Genomic DNA, 17,032 nt, shown 5'->3' with positions numbered 1-17,032 from the left:
ATGAAGTCTTATGTTTCATTTTCCAACATTTTTCAGCTCCTGTCTGAGCTGATGCAGTGTCTCATAGGTACAAATCATTTTTTACATTTTCTGGAGTATGACAATGTTTTCCAAAAAAAAAAAAAAAAAAAAAAATAGAAAGGTCATTTTTTCAAGGTAATGCAAACTTTACCTGCAAATACAGCTAACTCAACACCAATGAAAATATCAACTTTTTAAATCCTTTTGAATCGTTCCTTGAAATTAAATTCCAATCATCTGAGAAACCCTGTCCATCTTTAATTCAATGAACTGAATCCTCAATGCTGGGCTATAATTCTTGCAGACATCAGAACAGGTTTACCTAGAAATTTCCTTCAAAACATGGCAAACCACTGTGGTTTGGGTATATGAATACTCATGGTTTGATTTATCCTTGACCAAACACACCATACCAAAGATGCATTTTTGGATGGCATAGAAGAAACAGAAAATATAGTATAACTGATCTTAGAAGATGATCATCTGTTGAACTTTGCGACGTTGGGAAAGGACACTAGCCTTCATGGGAAATATAAGAATAATTAAGAGATAAATCATTTTATTACTTTATTTCACTGTTTCCAGGTTTTTGTTCTCATAGAGTTTGACTCTGCCCTCATTACGGATGAGGAACTACAAGCATGAATTGCCCTCTAGGAGAAATAGTTATTCTATGAACAGGCAGAGTAATGGGACTCAATTTCTGTTCCAAGAACGGAAGAGGGACTCTGGCGATTTCCTAGGGTGCATAGCCCTGTTCGGGCATCAAGGGTTAAGGAAAATGTTGGGGCACATGGAGAGTTCTGCAGTTTCCATTTACATCTGTGGGAGTTTTTCAAAGATTTCAAATTCACAATGCAGGAACAAATTATGCCTACATCTGTGAGTTTAGCATTCATAGCAATGCTACCTTGTATACCTCTCAGCTGAGTCACACTGGGATTATGAGGTTGGAGAGCCTACTCTACTTTTAGAAACACGTATACTTGGGTTGTCTAATTGTCTGCCATCAACTTCAGTTTTGATCCTGAGCAAAACACATCAAAATATAACTCGGTACTGACTTTCCTAACTTTGCCTACCAAAGTCAACTGACCTGAACTTGTTTGACCCCAAGGTAATTCCTAACACTATTTTTATAATTACCCTGTACATAAAATAATAGATTTAAAAATTCACAGTAAGGATACATTCCATACCTCCAGAATAATTCTTAGTTCCATTATCACAAGGTAAGAACTGAGTAGCCCCTTCGGTGTATCATTTGGGCTTAAGTAAAGATATCCTGGTTTTAAATGTGATGCCCCAAAATCAAATGTAAAATATGACCCACTGCCCCATCCTAGTTTCATTGCATCTTTATAGGTAGATTTGGATTTTAGCATGTAGCTGTACAGCTGGGTTGTGCGCCAGAATATGGGAAAGTTATTTCTTCTTTTAATTTACTACTTAAAATTAATGGCATATTGTAGCACTGAAGTCCAAAGCAACAAACAGCAAAATTCTGCCAGTGTACATTCAAACTTTATTTCTCAGTTTAGTCCTTTGCTGGACAGATTTCCTGTGCCTCCCTAACTGGAACACACTTATTCATTTGTCATCAGACTCCAAATTTAACTGAGTTAACATGTTTTATTTAATCTTCCCCAAAGGAAATATATTGAACTTTACTAAAATAGCAGAGCTTTTTTTGGGGAAAGAGGTTCCACAATAAATCACGCACGCGTGTGCGCACACACACACACACACACACACACACACAGCTACCCTTTAATATCCTGCATATATGTAAGGAAAACCACTGCCAAAGTGGTTTAAAGTAATAATGAAACAAAACCTTCCTCCTACTCGTGAGTACTTGCATTTCTGTTTTCTTATCTTTGTGAAGAAAGGTAAAAATACCTCTTTATTTTAAAATATCACTTTTAACATTTATTAAAAGCGTGTGCAAATATATTTTGTTCTTTCAATATTCGTTGGGAATAGTGATTTTGTATCTCAAGAAGGGACATGTGTTCAAAGCAAATTATTTAGTAAGAATGCCAGACAGCCTTAACAACTCCTGATTTAACATAAGGAGGAAAAGAAAGCAGTGAATGCCGGCCGAAAGGGGGAAATGCTGGCAAATATATTTATTCTACTGAATAACTTGACTAGAGTATCTAAACGACAAGTCTGGGACTAAGTTTTGCAATAAGCGTTTAACAGTCTCTAATGTTTTTACTTAAGAAGCTCGTTAAGGTGTGAACAGTGGGCAGCCCGGTTTCAGAGAATGAAGGACTACGAACACATATTCCAGTGATATGAATTATGAAAATAGAAGAAAGATCATGTAAACAGAAGATGCACTGTTATAAAAAATAAATAAAGACTTTTGCCCCAGAACCAGATTGAGGGGGAAAAAGTCTTTAAGTCAATCGCTACTTTTGACCCTTCAGCATCGAGTATATTTCTGGTTCAAACGAGAGATGGTTTCGTTCTAAAACGAAGTACATTTTTCAGTTTTCAAGATATCCTATATTAAAACATGAGCTCTCCTGTGAGTTGACTCATACAATTTATCTATATATTTATCCGCACTGTTTATTAACAACTCTTAGTTACTTCCTCTAAACTTTAGACATCAAATTTTCATAAATACTGTGCAGGCTACCTTGTCAGCCGAGGAAAAAATAGTTGAGATCCTTATTAATATTTCAGGGAAGAGGTTCCTCTATCTGAATTTTATGATGTGACCTCTTTTCCACAATCATGTATTATTTAGGAGGCATAATGTCAAGTTTTCATCACATGTATTTTGACAGATTTTCGTCACACAGGCCATCTTAATAAGGCACGTAATAGTCACAAGCTATTCACTTCATTAGGCATAGAAAAGGATATAAGACATGACTGTCCTCAAGAAGCTTACACGAGAATAGGAAAAATAGAAAATACATGTCATTAAATAAATTCATATTAAGCATCGTGAGGCTGCTTTCAGTGGACGGTGGGCTGCATTCATTGGTTTGGTGATGGAAAATTACTGGCTTTCAGGCCAAACGACCACAGTTTGACTCCTGATGTTAGTACTTAGTAACTCTGTAGCTTTGGGCATATTATTTGACTTTTTTCAGAGCTCCAGGCTCCTCATCTGCAAAACTGGAATAATGATATCTAAATTATAGAGTTGTAGCTAGGATTGAAGATAATGTACATAATGTGGCCAACACATGATAGCTGGCGAAGCCAATTCTCCATAATTATCTCATGTTTGGGCATGATTTAAGCCCTCTGAGAAAAGGTATTTATGGCCAGTGTTTGTATAAGGAGATAGATACTCCAGGAAAGGAAAGCTGGAGACATCTCCCTCTCTGGAGATGCCCCAGGGTAGTAAAGGTAAAACCTTTCCCTTTCATTCCCTTCCAGAGATTTGTTTATATTCCAGGGAGTAATCCTAGAGATGCGCTTTTACCTTCTTCTCCTTGGAATCTGCTTACGTTTATCAGAATCGACTTTGGAAGGGAGACACCTCAGAAGATGAGTAATGAATGTCGGAGGAAGTTATCAAGGATAGTCCAAAGATATGAACAACGAAAAAGGATCAGGGGTGAGGAAAGTTCTTAGAAATATGTAGAAGTTGGGTGAGGCCTTGAAGAATAGGAGAACTTGGAATATGTAGAGACAGGAGGGAGAGAGGGAGAGTATTTGAGGTGATAAGAGCAACCCCAGAATAGTGTGAAAGCACCGGGTGGCGGGAATGTAGTAGGTGGATCCTGAGGCCTGGGATATATGAAGGGAAATGGGAAAGGCGGGTAAATAGTTCAGGATTAGATCACAGATGGCTTTTCATTCCGGGCTACGGAGTGTGATTTGTTCCAAGCATTAGACTACCAGTACCTGTCTGAGGCGCATCACCACTCTCTGTTGGGAGTTGATGTGGACCTTAGCACATATGAGGGAGCGCACAGGTAGAGGAACGAGTCAGAGTGCAGGGCTGAGGTGGGTCCAATACCAGTGTAGCTGGAATGCTCTGCTGGCCTCCAGCCTGGAGACTGCTCTCGGGGCGGAAAGAGTGTGCGGCACCTCCCAGGAGCACAGCCCCTCTCTCAGCACGGACCCTCGGGCAGAGAGAGAGGAGGCCACCCCCAGGCCACTTTCTCTGGCCTTAAGCAGCCTGTGCAACTAGTCCCCAAACATTCAATTTCCCACAACTAATATGACGAAAAGATTTGAAGCTCAAGACATGTTTTGGCTGTTAAAATAGCTATATGGCCGTGGACATTGTGAAACCCTCAACAAAATGTTTATTGGGTACGGAATGAAACCTAATTAGGTTAAAAGCAAAACAAACTGTGTACATAAGACCACCGTGTGCTCTTCATATAAATTTAGACCTTGGCCAAACTCTATAAAATCTATTAACTGGTTTTTGGCAAGTCTAGAGTATGATGAAAGGTGCTATTTTCACATACATAGTTATAAATATATCTTAGAATGCATAAGAATAGAAGGCAAATTGATGGAAATTGGGTCTACCTTGACTTCAGATTGTATTTTGAAAATTCACATAACCTAAACAGAATGCTCGAATGTATTTAAATGTTTGATTAAGCCAAACCACACCGTCAGAAAATGTTATTTTGATTTGGTGTTATTTTATTTGCCTTTGCCTTCCCAGGAATAAAATATCACGAAGCCATTTGCGAAGAGAATTTAAAAATCACATATGGCCACTTTTCTGTCTCTCCCACAAAATCTTTTGGTTCCAGCTAAACTTAGAAACACGAGTAAAATCGCCTCAACCATAACCCACTCCTGTTCATCTGACATCCAAGATCCTTCAGAAGTGTCAGATCAGTCTCATTGTGCCCCAGGACTTCAAGAATGCCATCAGTCAGTATGGGTAAACAGATTTGCTATCCGAATTTATCTCCACACTCGGTTTAGAGGCATCTGCTCAAGCTGTCTCCTTTGTAAAGTACCCTACTCTAACCACAGGTCTAGACAAATAACATCATGGCACAAGGTCAGCAGGTCCCAGACTCTAAAGCCCTTGCTTCTCACATTCAAACTTTGTTAAACTTGTTTCAACCCTACTCTACAATCTCAGTTAGTTTTTTTGTATTTTTTTTTTTTCCAAGAGACCTGCCATTGGATTTTAATTCCTGACTACTGGTTTTATTCTTTTATTCTCAATGGTCCAATCACTCTGGCAGATTAAGATAAATTCCCCCCCCCATAACTGTCCATATTCAGACAGTGATATATATGTGATCCACACAAATACCTATCAGCTGTAAAAATAATGTGTACATATAAATAAATATATAAATGTACCCAGTATCTGCCACATATACACAGACATGTTTGTGTCCTCTTATGTGAATTAAGGTCTATTCCTTTGCCCCTTCTGTCCCTCCTACCTTTTTCCTTCCTCATCCTCTCTCTTCCTTCCTCCCTCCATCTTTTCTGAATTTCCAATGTCTCTTTCTGTACTCTCGATATTAGCCATCTGGTATATACAGGATATAAACAGTTTTTAGTCCACACGTCATCTTTTAACTTTGTTTACAGAGTTTCCATTTAGCATTTCACTATTTTTTCAATTGTTTTTTCTTTATGGTTTTTGCATTTTGTGTTTTGACAAAGAGCATACTCCAACCAAGACCAAGTTAGCGAGCATATTCTCCTACATCTTATTGTATCATATAGTTTTTGCTCCTTTACATTTAGAATTTTGTGAATGTCTGTTAGGATTCTCACTTTAAAAAAAAAAAAAGAGCAGTGAATGGTCACCATGCTGTAGCGTATTTCAGATTTCTCCCATTTTAGTATTGTAAATTGGCAAATAAAATAGATTCTCAGGGCGCCTGAGTGGATCAGTTTGTTGAGCGTCCGACTCTTGATTTCAGCTCAGGTCATGATCCCAGGGTTGTGGGATCGAGCCCTGCACCAGACTTTGTGCTGAATGTGGACCTGCTTAAAAATTTCTCCCTCTCTGTCTCTCCCCTTCTGCCCTCTCCCCACTCATGCACTTTCTTTCTCTCTCTCTCTAAAATAAACAAATAATACATAAATATACATATATATACATACATACATACATACATTCTCTACTCAAAACTAACGGCCTTTTTTGAGTGTTCTTATACGAAAATGACTGAATATTAACGACCATCTTCAAAATGTTTTGTTATCATGTGGAATAAACCTCTTCACCTCCTAGTCCTGCTACTGCCTTCACCACTGTTCTTCTTTAAAACTGCCTGGGCTGTTCCAGCCCATTTTCTCATCCAAATGAATTTTAGTATCAGTCTATAAGGTCACTCAAACAAAGCTTCAGGGATATTAGCTGGGACTTCTTTTATTGAAAGATTAAATAATCAGAGGGAGAATCAGTCTAACAGATCTACTTCATAGAACCCAATTTTCCTGGTGGACCTATAAATACTGTACTCTTAAAGTCCAATGCAGCTGCGTAGCCCCTGGGCTTCCACAGGTTAACAATGACACATGATCAAACGTGCACAGAGTACCAATCTCATATATCGTTAGAGCCCTTTATGATCATATTATGTTATTCGATCAAAGTTCTTTTGTATGTATCATTGCATCTTGATCCAGCAACAAGAAGGGTATATGATAATTCCTATGCCACCACCGTGGAAACTGTCAACAACACTGGATGGAATTAACAGGCACGAAACCGGGTTTTATGTTTTCTAGTCACTTCTCCCACTCCACAGACCTATTAGATCACCCTGTTAAGACACCATCAGGATAATGCACTTTCTTCTCATTGAAGAGCAGGACTAGCCACCGTGGAGAGATAATGTGTACAATCCACAAAATACTATCTTTAAAGGGAATACAATATTTGGGCTGAAAGGACTTTTAGAAATTATCGAATAGCGGATCTTCAATTTAATAGTTGGAAGAGATAGAGGCTAAGAAAGTGAAACCTTTTTCAAGACTACTTACCTACTTGGTGGTTACAGGTTGTGTCCATTCTTAGGTACGTGTTCCGGCTGTGATCCGTTAGCATCTCTCCCTGATGAAAGCTACCGAGCTAAAAGAAGTAAAATAGATCTGTTGATCTGGCACTTTCGGAAACATTTAGAACCAGAGTGATAGCTTCTCTGAGACCTCAAAGTACCAAGTAATACTCCTAAACTACTGTCCAGGTTTGCATTATCCAGTCAAGAGGATTTTTTCGGATATCCACTCACAATAGCACATCTTTATTCTCCATTGTGCCAGGACTGAACGTGTTGCTGGCTTCAGTCCGTAATCATATTAAGTGGCTGTTTAGTTTCGTTGTGCTTAATCTTAACCTGAAGGGACACAAATCACAGTATGTTTTCTACCTACTAGTAATAAACAAAAGCTAAAAACTTCGAAACCGGACTTATTATTTTCACTCTTTTGTGTTTTCTTTGGTCACAAAGTATGTTTTCTGAGATGAGACGATTAGCCACAGATTACGTTAGCACCTTTTTTTTTTTTTTTTAGCTCTTCTTTAAATATCTTGGCAAGTGTTTCTCTGTGCATTAACGAGGTGGTGCTTAAGTCATCAACCCATTTAACCTTTCTTATTTTCAAGCTGGTTCATCACTTAAAGGGTCAAATTTTAGTAACTGCTTCTGAAACCACCTAATTTTGTAGCTCTTTTAAATATTTTTGTAGAGTATGAAGCCAAAAGCTAGGGTCGTAAAGTCTTTGAGGCATTTATCTTGCACCAATTTTTATTTTAATTTCTAATCGGAGCTGTTTTTACAAAGCAAAATGAATGCCATGAAACTAACAGAAGGTGGTTCCAGTTCATGTTGCATAGGGTTGCTGTTTTTCAATCTTGGAGATCTCATCTTTGGGTGTTAAGATGTATTTAACACAATGTTTCAATATGGTGTCAGTGCTCGATTCTGCAACAATTCAATTAATTCTCTTGCCCAGTATCCCCAAATCATCCTCAATTTCTTTCATTCAATCCCAATCAACAACTTCAACTATGGATGACTCTAATCTGGGTAATTGCTACTGGCCAAAAAAAAAAAAAAAAAAAAAAAGTCACAAAATTACCGTAAATTCATGAGTCTCACCCCCAACTTGGCTGTCGGGCAATATTTCTCTGTTTCAGTGTTCATATTTCTTACTCTGTTCTCTGATATTTTCAACCTTTAGCATTCTATCTTTATACTTCTAATTTTTTGCCACTTTCTCACTCAGAATGGGAAATCTAGTGAATTTCCTACCTAAGAAAAATCAACTCCCCCTGCTTCTTACCACCAATCCTTTATTCTTGTCATATTTTATGGTGGAAGAAGACTTCCTATCTTTGTACCGAGCCAACTCTTTCATCTATGCTCTGGGTTCAATCAACTTGAAGTTGGAGTACATGAGTCTGTATATTATTATACACACTTCTTTACGTGTCATCCTCCATCACTACCTTCCTATGGGCAGTGACCAGGTTTTCACTGCCTAGAAGAGCACATAACACAAAATAGGGGCTAAATAATCTTGAGGGTGGAATAATAACTATTTTTAAAAGTCGTATAACTGAACTAATTCAGTAGTTACCCAATGCTCTCAGTACACACTCTCGGTATTTTTAAACTTGGATGAAACGCTAAATATATCCAGCCCCCAACTCATGTGGATTGTTTTGTCCACACAATTTTTCCCTTTTCACACTTTCTACTCTTTATTTTTTGGACCGGATCTGTTGGCTTTGATTCACCCCGGTAGACTTGCGTTCAGACTCTGGATTGATCCACATTGTCCACTATGGACTTAACATGTAATGAATTCTATAATTTTCCAGTTTGGAGGACCGTGTTGTGTTAGCATCTGCTGGTCAAGCCCATATGTGTCCATGCAGAGCCTGACACAGGCTCTCCATCCCACTGAACTGAATTTCTCTCTCTGCCACCCAGCAAAACAAACAAGCGAGCAGTCCTTGAACAAATACAGAGTAAAACATGGGCACTGCAGGAAATAACAGTAAGAAAACTTTTGACACTGAAGGCTGTTCTGCAACCAGGGAAGGAAGACAATCAGTGGCCACTCTGAGAGGCAAAATTCAAAAAGACGGCTTCAGTCCTGCTCTTCCCTCATCTTGCACCATTGCCTAAGGATTCACTGAAGGCCCACAGCAAGGTCCGTGGCAACACTATTTAGTGCAAGGCCCTTCTGAGTAGGCAGATGAAACGAAAAATGCAGGTGAAGGTTGACTAGTATCTGACATTCTCTTCTGTGTCCCCATCTAAACCCCTAGTGTTGGGGGAATATAGTCCTCTTCCTTATGACGTTCCTCCCTGAGGGTCTAATGGTGAACTTGAAGGAGGAGCTGCTCGGTGAGATCAATGAATTGGGAGCTATTAACTATATTTACCGTCCTGAGGTTTCCACACTAGGATGCATGTCTTCCCTCACCTTGAACTTCTACCTGTCTCAGAAATTTATGAGAGTTACCACGAGAGTATTGGCAGGCTTTCTAATATTAGCCATTCTCTTGACTCTGTGGTGGTATTTCATTATGGTTCTGCCTTGACTTTCCTTGACGGTTATACGCCACTCAGATAACATCTCTGGGGAAGTGCCTATTCAAAATATCTACCCATTTTCCTATAGAATTATGTTTTTTTCTTACTGATTTGTAATTTAAATGATCTTATCAAGATCACACACATAAAAAGTGGTAAAATTATGTCTGTAACTCTGAGTTAAATGTTCTTAATGATTAGTGCCTCTCAAAATAGTGAAATTTTCTTGATTGTCCCTGCCCCTCAAAATAGCTTATGGAAAAAGCAAAATAATTTTATTCATTAATGTTTATATTAAATGATTCTGTATTTTAAGATAGTGTACGTTTTCATTGTTTTTAAGTTTATTTATTTTGAGAGAGAGAGAGAGAGAGAGAGGGAGAAGAAGCACAAATAGACTAGGGGCAGAAAGACAGGGACAGAGAATTCCAAGCAGGCTTCACACTGTCAGCCCAGAGCCCTACGCAGGGCTCGAACTCATAAACCATGAGGTCATGACCGGAGCAAAGATCAAGAGTTGGACACTTAACCAACTGAGACACCTGGGCAGCCCTAAAATATTGTATGTTTCCAAACAAAATATGTTAGGATGTATATCACATAAACGTTCATATTCATATAAATAAAATGTTAGGATGTATATTGTACATATACATACTATACACACACACACACACACACACACACAACAATTTGTCATTGGCTTGTGAAAATAATTCTACTTATTAAAGACAGCAAATGAGCATTTCTTGACCAACTCTCCACTACACCCCGAGTATGATGAGTTGTATATGTGTGCATCATATATGGCAGTGCTAAGTATGTGTAGGTTTGTAGTTATAAGTAATGGTAGATACAAATATAGTCACTTGAACTCTTTTGACCCCATCTGAGAATAGTTTTAGTTAAGGTCATGACAGATAACACAGATCCACAGGTGTCAGTGAATTTTGTATTCATATAACTAGATGTATGGACATGATGCTGATATAAAGGTATTGCTTTCTAACAACTGATTAAACAATACGTGAGCAGATAAATGATCTGAAGATCTCATACAGAAATTATGAGATTATACTTAAATGAGCTCAAATATTTGTTCTTTTTTCCCTCTCCCATCATACTCTTCCCTTGTCTCAATCTGTTTTTCTTCTTCCGGTCCTCATTCACTCTCTCCTTTTCTGTTTATATCATGGGGCTTACAAAGATGGAACTATTTCAATGTACTGGAGGTAAGGGCATCAACCCAAGAAGGGCTGAAAGCAGCCAGGGATAGACAAAGAGAAAGAGATTTTCTTTGGATGCCGGCTTGCGGCCCCGTCGTCCTCTTCCCAGTACACACTCCGCGAGAGTGGTTCGTGCCTCTGAGAACACACGCGGGGAGTGAGGCCCTCTGCTAGTGGGAATAAAGAAACCACATGCTGTCAAGCAGCAGGTGCAAGCCCTCAATTAGGATATGTCGTTCGTCTCTGTCAACACTAATGCAATTCAGAAGCCCAAAGTGACAGGTACAGCAACTGGTTTGGGAGTTTCAAAATTAATACCTTCAAGTTTCATTTTGCCATTCCTTCTAGTTTCAGCTCCCTTCCCCTGGGAAGGGGAGCGGGCGCCTCACTCCTCTGGCATGTGCATATCCAGGAGATGAGGCCCAACTCCAAGTGGCATTGCAGGCTGATTTTGGGGAGCGAGAAACGAGAGGGGGCGCGGGGACAGAACTCAGGTGCTCTTTTGAACTCCGACAGGACAAATGAACCTGCAGTCACGCCGTCCCAGAGCAGAACCGACAATTTGCAAAGGCATGAGGTTGACCGCAGGTAGAGTCCGTCCACTGGAACCCACCAAGAAGAGTAACAGACGACGGCTGAGACGCAGCACTTTGCAATTCGGAGGGTGCCCCGAGACAAGGCAAACACGGTAGTCGGTAGCCAAGTTTCTGAAAATCATCATCAAGTTATCTGCAAGATTTTATGTCGTGGGGCTGCCCATATTTTGTACACGTGAGATAAACCATCACATATAAACTGCATTCTAAGAGGAACCGAAGACCTCCCTAGGAATGTGATCCTGCATGGCTGGTGTTTTCTACACAAATAACAGAGGAGATTTTAAACTGATTTCTCTTTCCTTTTTTTAAGATTTGGAAACATGCTTTTCCAACTCCCTGTATATGTATGTTCTCTGAGTTCCCTAGAAATGACGTGAAAATTTGCCATGAATCAGAACCCAAAGCTCTGACAGCAAATCCCCTGCTGAAATCCGAGAGCTCACACCGAACAGATTTCTGTAGTATGACTGGAATATTGCCAAAAAAATTTTTTTAGGAGCCATGATGTCTCAGAGGAAACATACAAACAGTTTCTTGATTCTTTCAGCCAACGTGGCCAAATTCTTTCCCCGAGGGTAGGGTGAGCATACTCAGTATGGCTCGTTCCTTTCCCCCACAGGGCCCTGACCCTCCGTCTTCGCTCTCTGCTTGTGGGGTGGTAGGCTCTGTGCCCTGCTTTGAACTCCACCGAATTTAAAAGCTGCTTCCCTTTTTCAGTAACCAGTAGCTCGGGTCTAGTGCAGGCCGGTTGCTACCTTGTCTTTGAAAGCTACTTCTGTGGCTTTCTTCAGTCATATACAGCTTTCCGCCTTCAGCCCTTCCCAGAGAGGCACCTATTTAAATTCACAGGCCTCAGTCCATCTCAGACTTCGGTGCACATCATCCAACGTGGGACGTGCAAACACAGAGGAGCCGTCTGGGACAAACATATTTCCCGACCGAATCACAAAAGTCAGCTCGTTAATAAAAATGCTTGTGGGCTTCTACAGCAGGGGAGTATTAAATGACACATGATCACAACACTATAGAGTGTTGCTTTTTAGTTTCTATTACCAAAACAAAAAAAAAAATGCATTTTTACAAAAGGTACCACAGGTAAAGTCACCATATAATTTATCATCAAAACTAGGACACTTTGGAGAGCAAAAGGAGGTACTATTAATAATTAGTCCAGGACAACAGGCTTGAAACAGGACAGTCCCAGGAGAACCTGGATGTGTGTCATCCTAAACTAGGTCAGATGGCCCACAAAATGGCTCTTGCCAGTAAAAAAGAAAAAAAAAAAAAAAGTCAGGTACCTGGTGGAAAAACAGTCAGTTTTCCTCAACGGTATTTAATTTACTCTTTTTGACATAGCATTTTAAGAAGAATAGTTTTTGTTTTCCAACAGCTAAGAGTTGGATGTGGCTTTTTTCGTTTTTTGGTGTTTTTTTTGGAGAATGTGGACGAGACAAGAGTGAAGAGTGAAAAATTGAGTCTTAAGAGAGAGAATCTACAGAAGGAGGAAGTATAAGAGAAGCAAGTTATGATTAGTAAAATCATTTAAAAGATGCTTATTATTCACCCAGTATGGCATAAAGTGTTATTCAGGCGCTGAAATGTTTATCAGGTATGACTTTTTGCCTCAGGAGAGAGAGACAATACACAACAGGATGGACTGGAGGCATTCACCAAAGGAAGAGAGTCATTTGGGCTGAGGAGGTCAGGAAAGATTTTTGGAAGGAAGTGAGCGTAAAATTGGTTAAGGTGGCCTTTCCTAAAGTAGAGAGGATGTGGGAGAGGCTCCAGAGAAAGAAATAGCCGGAACAAATTGTTGCGCGAACCCAGTTCATACTAAGTATACTTAGTATAACACCCAAACCAGGGCAAAGGGTACTGGAAATGGGGAGGTAAAGCCCAAATGGTCGGGAGAAGGTGCTGAATACCAAGCTAAGAGTAGGTATATGATCCCGTGAGAAGCTAAGAAATGGTAAGTGTTAGAAACTCAGACTGACGAGACTGTTGACAGAGAGAAAAATGGCGGGAGGGAGATGAGTTAAGCAGTTGTTTCTGTGATACCCAAATAAAGAACTGAATTAAGAGAATGATAATAAAAATGGAATATGGTTTAAAAGGTAATCTAGAAGCACCACAAAGAGAAAGATCCAGGTTATTCTTGGCACTTAATTCGGTAAGTTGCTCCAAAAAGTGGCAGAAGCAGACTGAAGCTCAGCTTCTAAATCTCTTGAGGTTAGGAACACCATCGTGCTTACAATGGAAGAAGAGGAGTTTGCTTCCAGATGCATTAATGTTTATGTGTTCAGAGAAATACCCAGGTGGGAATATACAAAAGTAGATAGGTGTTGTGCAGGTAGATTAACATCAGAGTTAAATTTGGATCTTTGGAAGTCATTACCTTGAAAGTGATAATGAAAATCTGAGAAAGTGTGCGAGGTCTCTGTAACTGAGTAGGTATGAGGTGAGAAAAGAGAGTCACAGAACCTCTATGGGGAGGTGGGACAGAGTGAGGAAAGAAAGCTTTGAAAGAGGCAAAGGAGAAGCCTGAGTGCTTAGGTGAACAACTAGGATTTTGTGGTTTTACACAACTACATGAAGAGGTCTTAAACAAGAATATCACGATCTTAAACAATCACGTCTCTATTATTCAAAGGCAAAGGGAAAACAAAGAAAAGACTTTAACAAGACGATTGCATTTGTTGGCTGGGTTATTGCTGCTCAGCCAGGACTTAGATATGACCAGATATCAAGGAAATGGAAGCAGCTAATGTAGTAAGGTCACCGAAGACATTTTTTCGTGTAAGGAAAGCGAGACATAGTATAGATGGCAGCTTTGGGGCAGAATGCATCTCAAAACTTAAATGTCTAGAAGACGCTGGTGATACAAGAAAAAAGAAACATTTTTAAAGTAATTCATAAAGAGAAGGAAGGTGGCATGATTGAAAGAAGAAACCAATCGCAATTTCCTGAAATGGAGAAAGGATATCTAGAAAAGATGGCACAGATAAGGGGATGTTTAAGTGAGGAAGAAAGTATAGCATAAATGGGACTTGATATCACGTTATGCCCCGAGAAGGTTCCAGTCTTGGTCTCTGCTTTCCTTTTTAGAAGGCTTACAGAGCCCTCTGTTTATTTAGTATTTGTCTTTCTTTACATCTTTCTTCCATACTTTCCGTATAATCATATTGATTTATTCGCTTATTTGACTTGTTGATTTATTTTCTACCTTCTTTTGGTGTTCCCGCCTAACTAGTGAAACATAATATTAAAATATATGGCTGTAGCGGAAGAGAAGATGGCGGCAGAGAAGGAGGACGCCAGTGTGTTCGTCCCATGAACACAACTGGACTACTATCAAATCATCCTAAATAACCCAGAAATCCACCTGAAGGCTGTCAGAACAAACACCACAACCAAAGGGAGAGAAGAAGCCACACTGAAGAAGGAATTTAAATAAAAACTTAAGAATATATATATTAAAAATATATATTTATATAGTTTTTGTTTGTAGGGTCCCATATATTTTGTGATTTCTGTTCACGGTTCCTAACTTTTCCCCTCATGGTTTCAATTACAAATAATATTTCAATCATCTCTGTTCTACCCCACGTACAAGTCAGATAAATCATAAAGTTATTTCAATAAGTAAAGGATTTTAAGCGTCAAGAGCTTTAATTCTTTCATCCTATATTTAAAAAGTGACTAATGCTTTTAAGTATTTGTAATATTATATTGTGAATTGCTCAAAACACAAGGAATAACAAAAGATTGGACTTCATATAAAGCTCTATTTTATTAATAGTGAAGTGAGTTACAACTTAGCTAAATTTACATTGGATTCAAGGAAAAGTGCATGTGCCAATTATAAAGGGGCCTGAGGCTGATTTGTGCACTGAGTACAATTTAGAAAATGGTGGAACACTAAATAAATACTTAGGGAGATTTTAAATTTTAGGCGCATCGTATTTATTTTTATATCTTGTAAAAAATCATTAGCTGTGGTCAAAATAGGACGCCTATAACTGCCAGGTTGATTTGTAGGCTGTGGGCTGTTGACATGACTCCAAACTTGTGAACAAAGGCTGAAAAAAAAACAGTTAATTATTCAGACATTTACAAATGCCTCGATGTTTGGAGCCATGTAAAAAACATGTGTGTATTCAAGTTTTATTCAAATATTTTATTCAAATATCGAGTTTCTGCAGCTCCTGGAATTGTCTTTCAATCCTCTGTGCTTCAAAAATACAGTCAATTACCAGGTAACCTCCATCCCATTTTCCACATAGACACACTACACATCTGCCCCTATGTTTTACTCCCCATCACCCCCAGTCTAACATTTGGTGAGTGGTAATTATGTGCCAAGAACTGCGAAGGTGTCTGCATATATTATCTCTAGTCCTCACAACCGTGCTGCAAATTAGAATGTTTTCCTCATTCTAAACATGAAGCAAATGAGGTTCATAAAGATTTAATAAGTTACTGACGAAGCTCCCAGTCAACATAGATTTGCGTGATTCAAGTTCCATAGTCTCCACCGCTATGCCAACCTACCTCTCTCCCATCACACCGGGTATAAACTCCTCTTTGATTAGAACTGGATTAATTCGACAGCTCCCTAAATGGATGGATCTCCCTGCCTCAGATTTCACCATTGGTTGGCCTGCTATCACACTCAATCCTTTAAAACACTCCTTATAACAACTTTCCATGATCCCTCTGACACAAGAAACGGAGGCTTCACAAAATAGCTTATTCAGTAAAGCAAGATGAGAATGGTGAGAAAAAGTTTTCTGTTGTGAAATTTACAGCATTTGATTGCATAATACCTATGCATTGAAAGTTGTAGTGATGCTCTTAGTGATTCAGCATGTGGCCAACATATACAAATGCCCCATGTGTACTTCAGTGGTATTTTATATTCTTTATGGGGAGCGGGTGTTGTGAGTTTCACATACCTACTGGATTAACCTATAAATCAAGCCTTCCAGTTTGGTTGTCTTATTTTATACACTTCCTTTGGTTTCACTTCTCTTGCCAAATTCCTGGTTTGCTGATGCTGCTATTGTTTTTTTAAATTTATCTCTGCCTGCCCTCATCGCTTGGTCCCCATTCCAAAAGCAGGTTTTAGAATAGTGGGTTGCAGTCCCTCCTTGCAGTAGATGAAAGACATTACAGCACCTGGTATCCAATCGGCTGCTGCCCTATTTTAGTTGCTGGATGCCTACGCCTGCTCCATTTTGTATAGCCAAGACAGTCATTTGGTGGTAGTTTATTTCAGCTTTTTACTTAAATTCAGGGTGGGGATAAGGTGCTCTTTGAGATCCAGCGCCCCTGTTAGGTCCTGGCTTCCCACCTTTGAGCTAAGTTCTGGAACTTCTTCTGAGCACTTCCAAGGCTCCACATGAGCTCAAGTTCTCAGGACCACTGCCTACTTCTGGTCCAGCAGACTGTTCACCTCAACTCCTCATACTCTCTTACTTCTAGTTCACTTCTGCTCCATGAAGACACTATCACGTTCACTAAGCCTTGACCCCATTTACTTTTTTCCTTTCGTATTTTATCTACCCTTGATAGCAGCTTGGAGCCAAAGAGCTGTGTGATGATGCCTACCATCCGACCAGAAGTTGGAACATCACATGAACAATATCATTCTATTTCC

General features: G+C 39.4%; 1 long non-coding RNA gene across 1 annotated transcript in view; it reads right to left on the bottom strand.

Moving 5' to 3' along the window:
• The window catches only part of LOC128315709 (uncharacterized), a 372,477-nt gene that overhangs the window by 190,650 nt on the left and 164,795 nt on the right, over nucleotides 1–17,032 (bottom strand). Inside the window, exon 4 of the long non-coding RNA XR_008298770.1 lies at nucleotides 6,985–7,072. This is a non-coding gene — a long non-coding RNA (uncharacterized LOC128315709). The remainder of the gene's footprint in view (nucleotides 1–6,984; nucleotides 7,073–17,032) is intronic.

The sequence above is a fragment of the Acinonyx jubatus genome, chromosome B2, assembly GCF_027475565.1.
Source record: "Acinonyx jubatus isolate Ajub_Pintada_27869175 chromosome B2, VMU_Ajub_asm_v1.0, whole genome shotgun sequence".
Classification (NCBI taxonomy): Eukaryota; Metazoa; Chordata; class Mammalia; order Carnivora; family Felidae; genus Acinonyx; species Acinonyx jubatus.
Note: the sequence above shows the minus strand (reverse complement) of the source record. Positions and strands in the feature narration are given on the sequence as shown.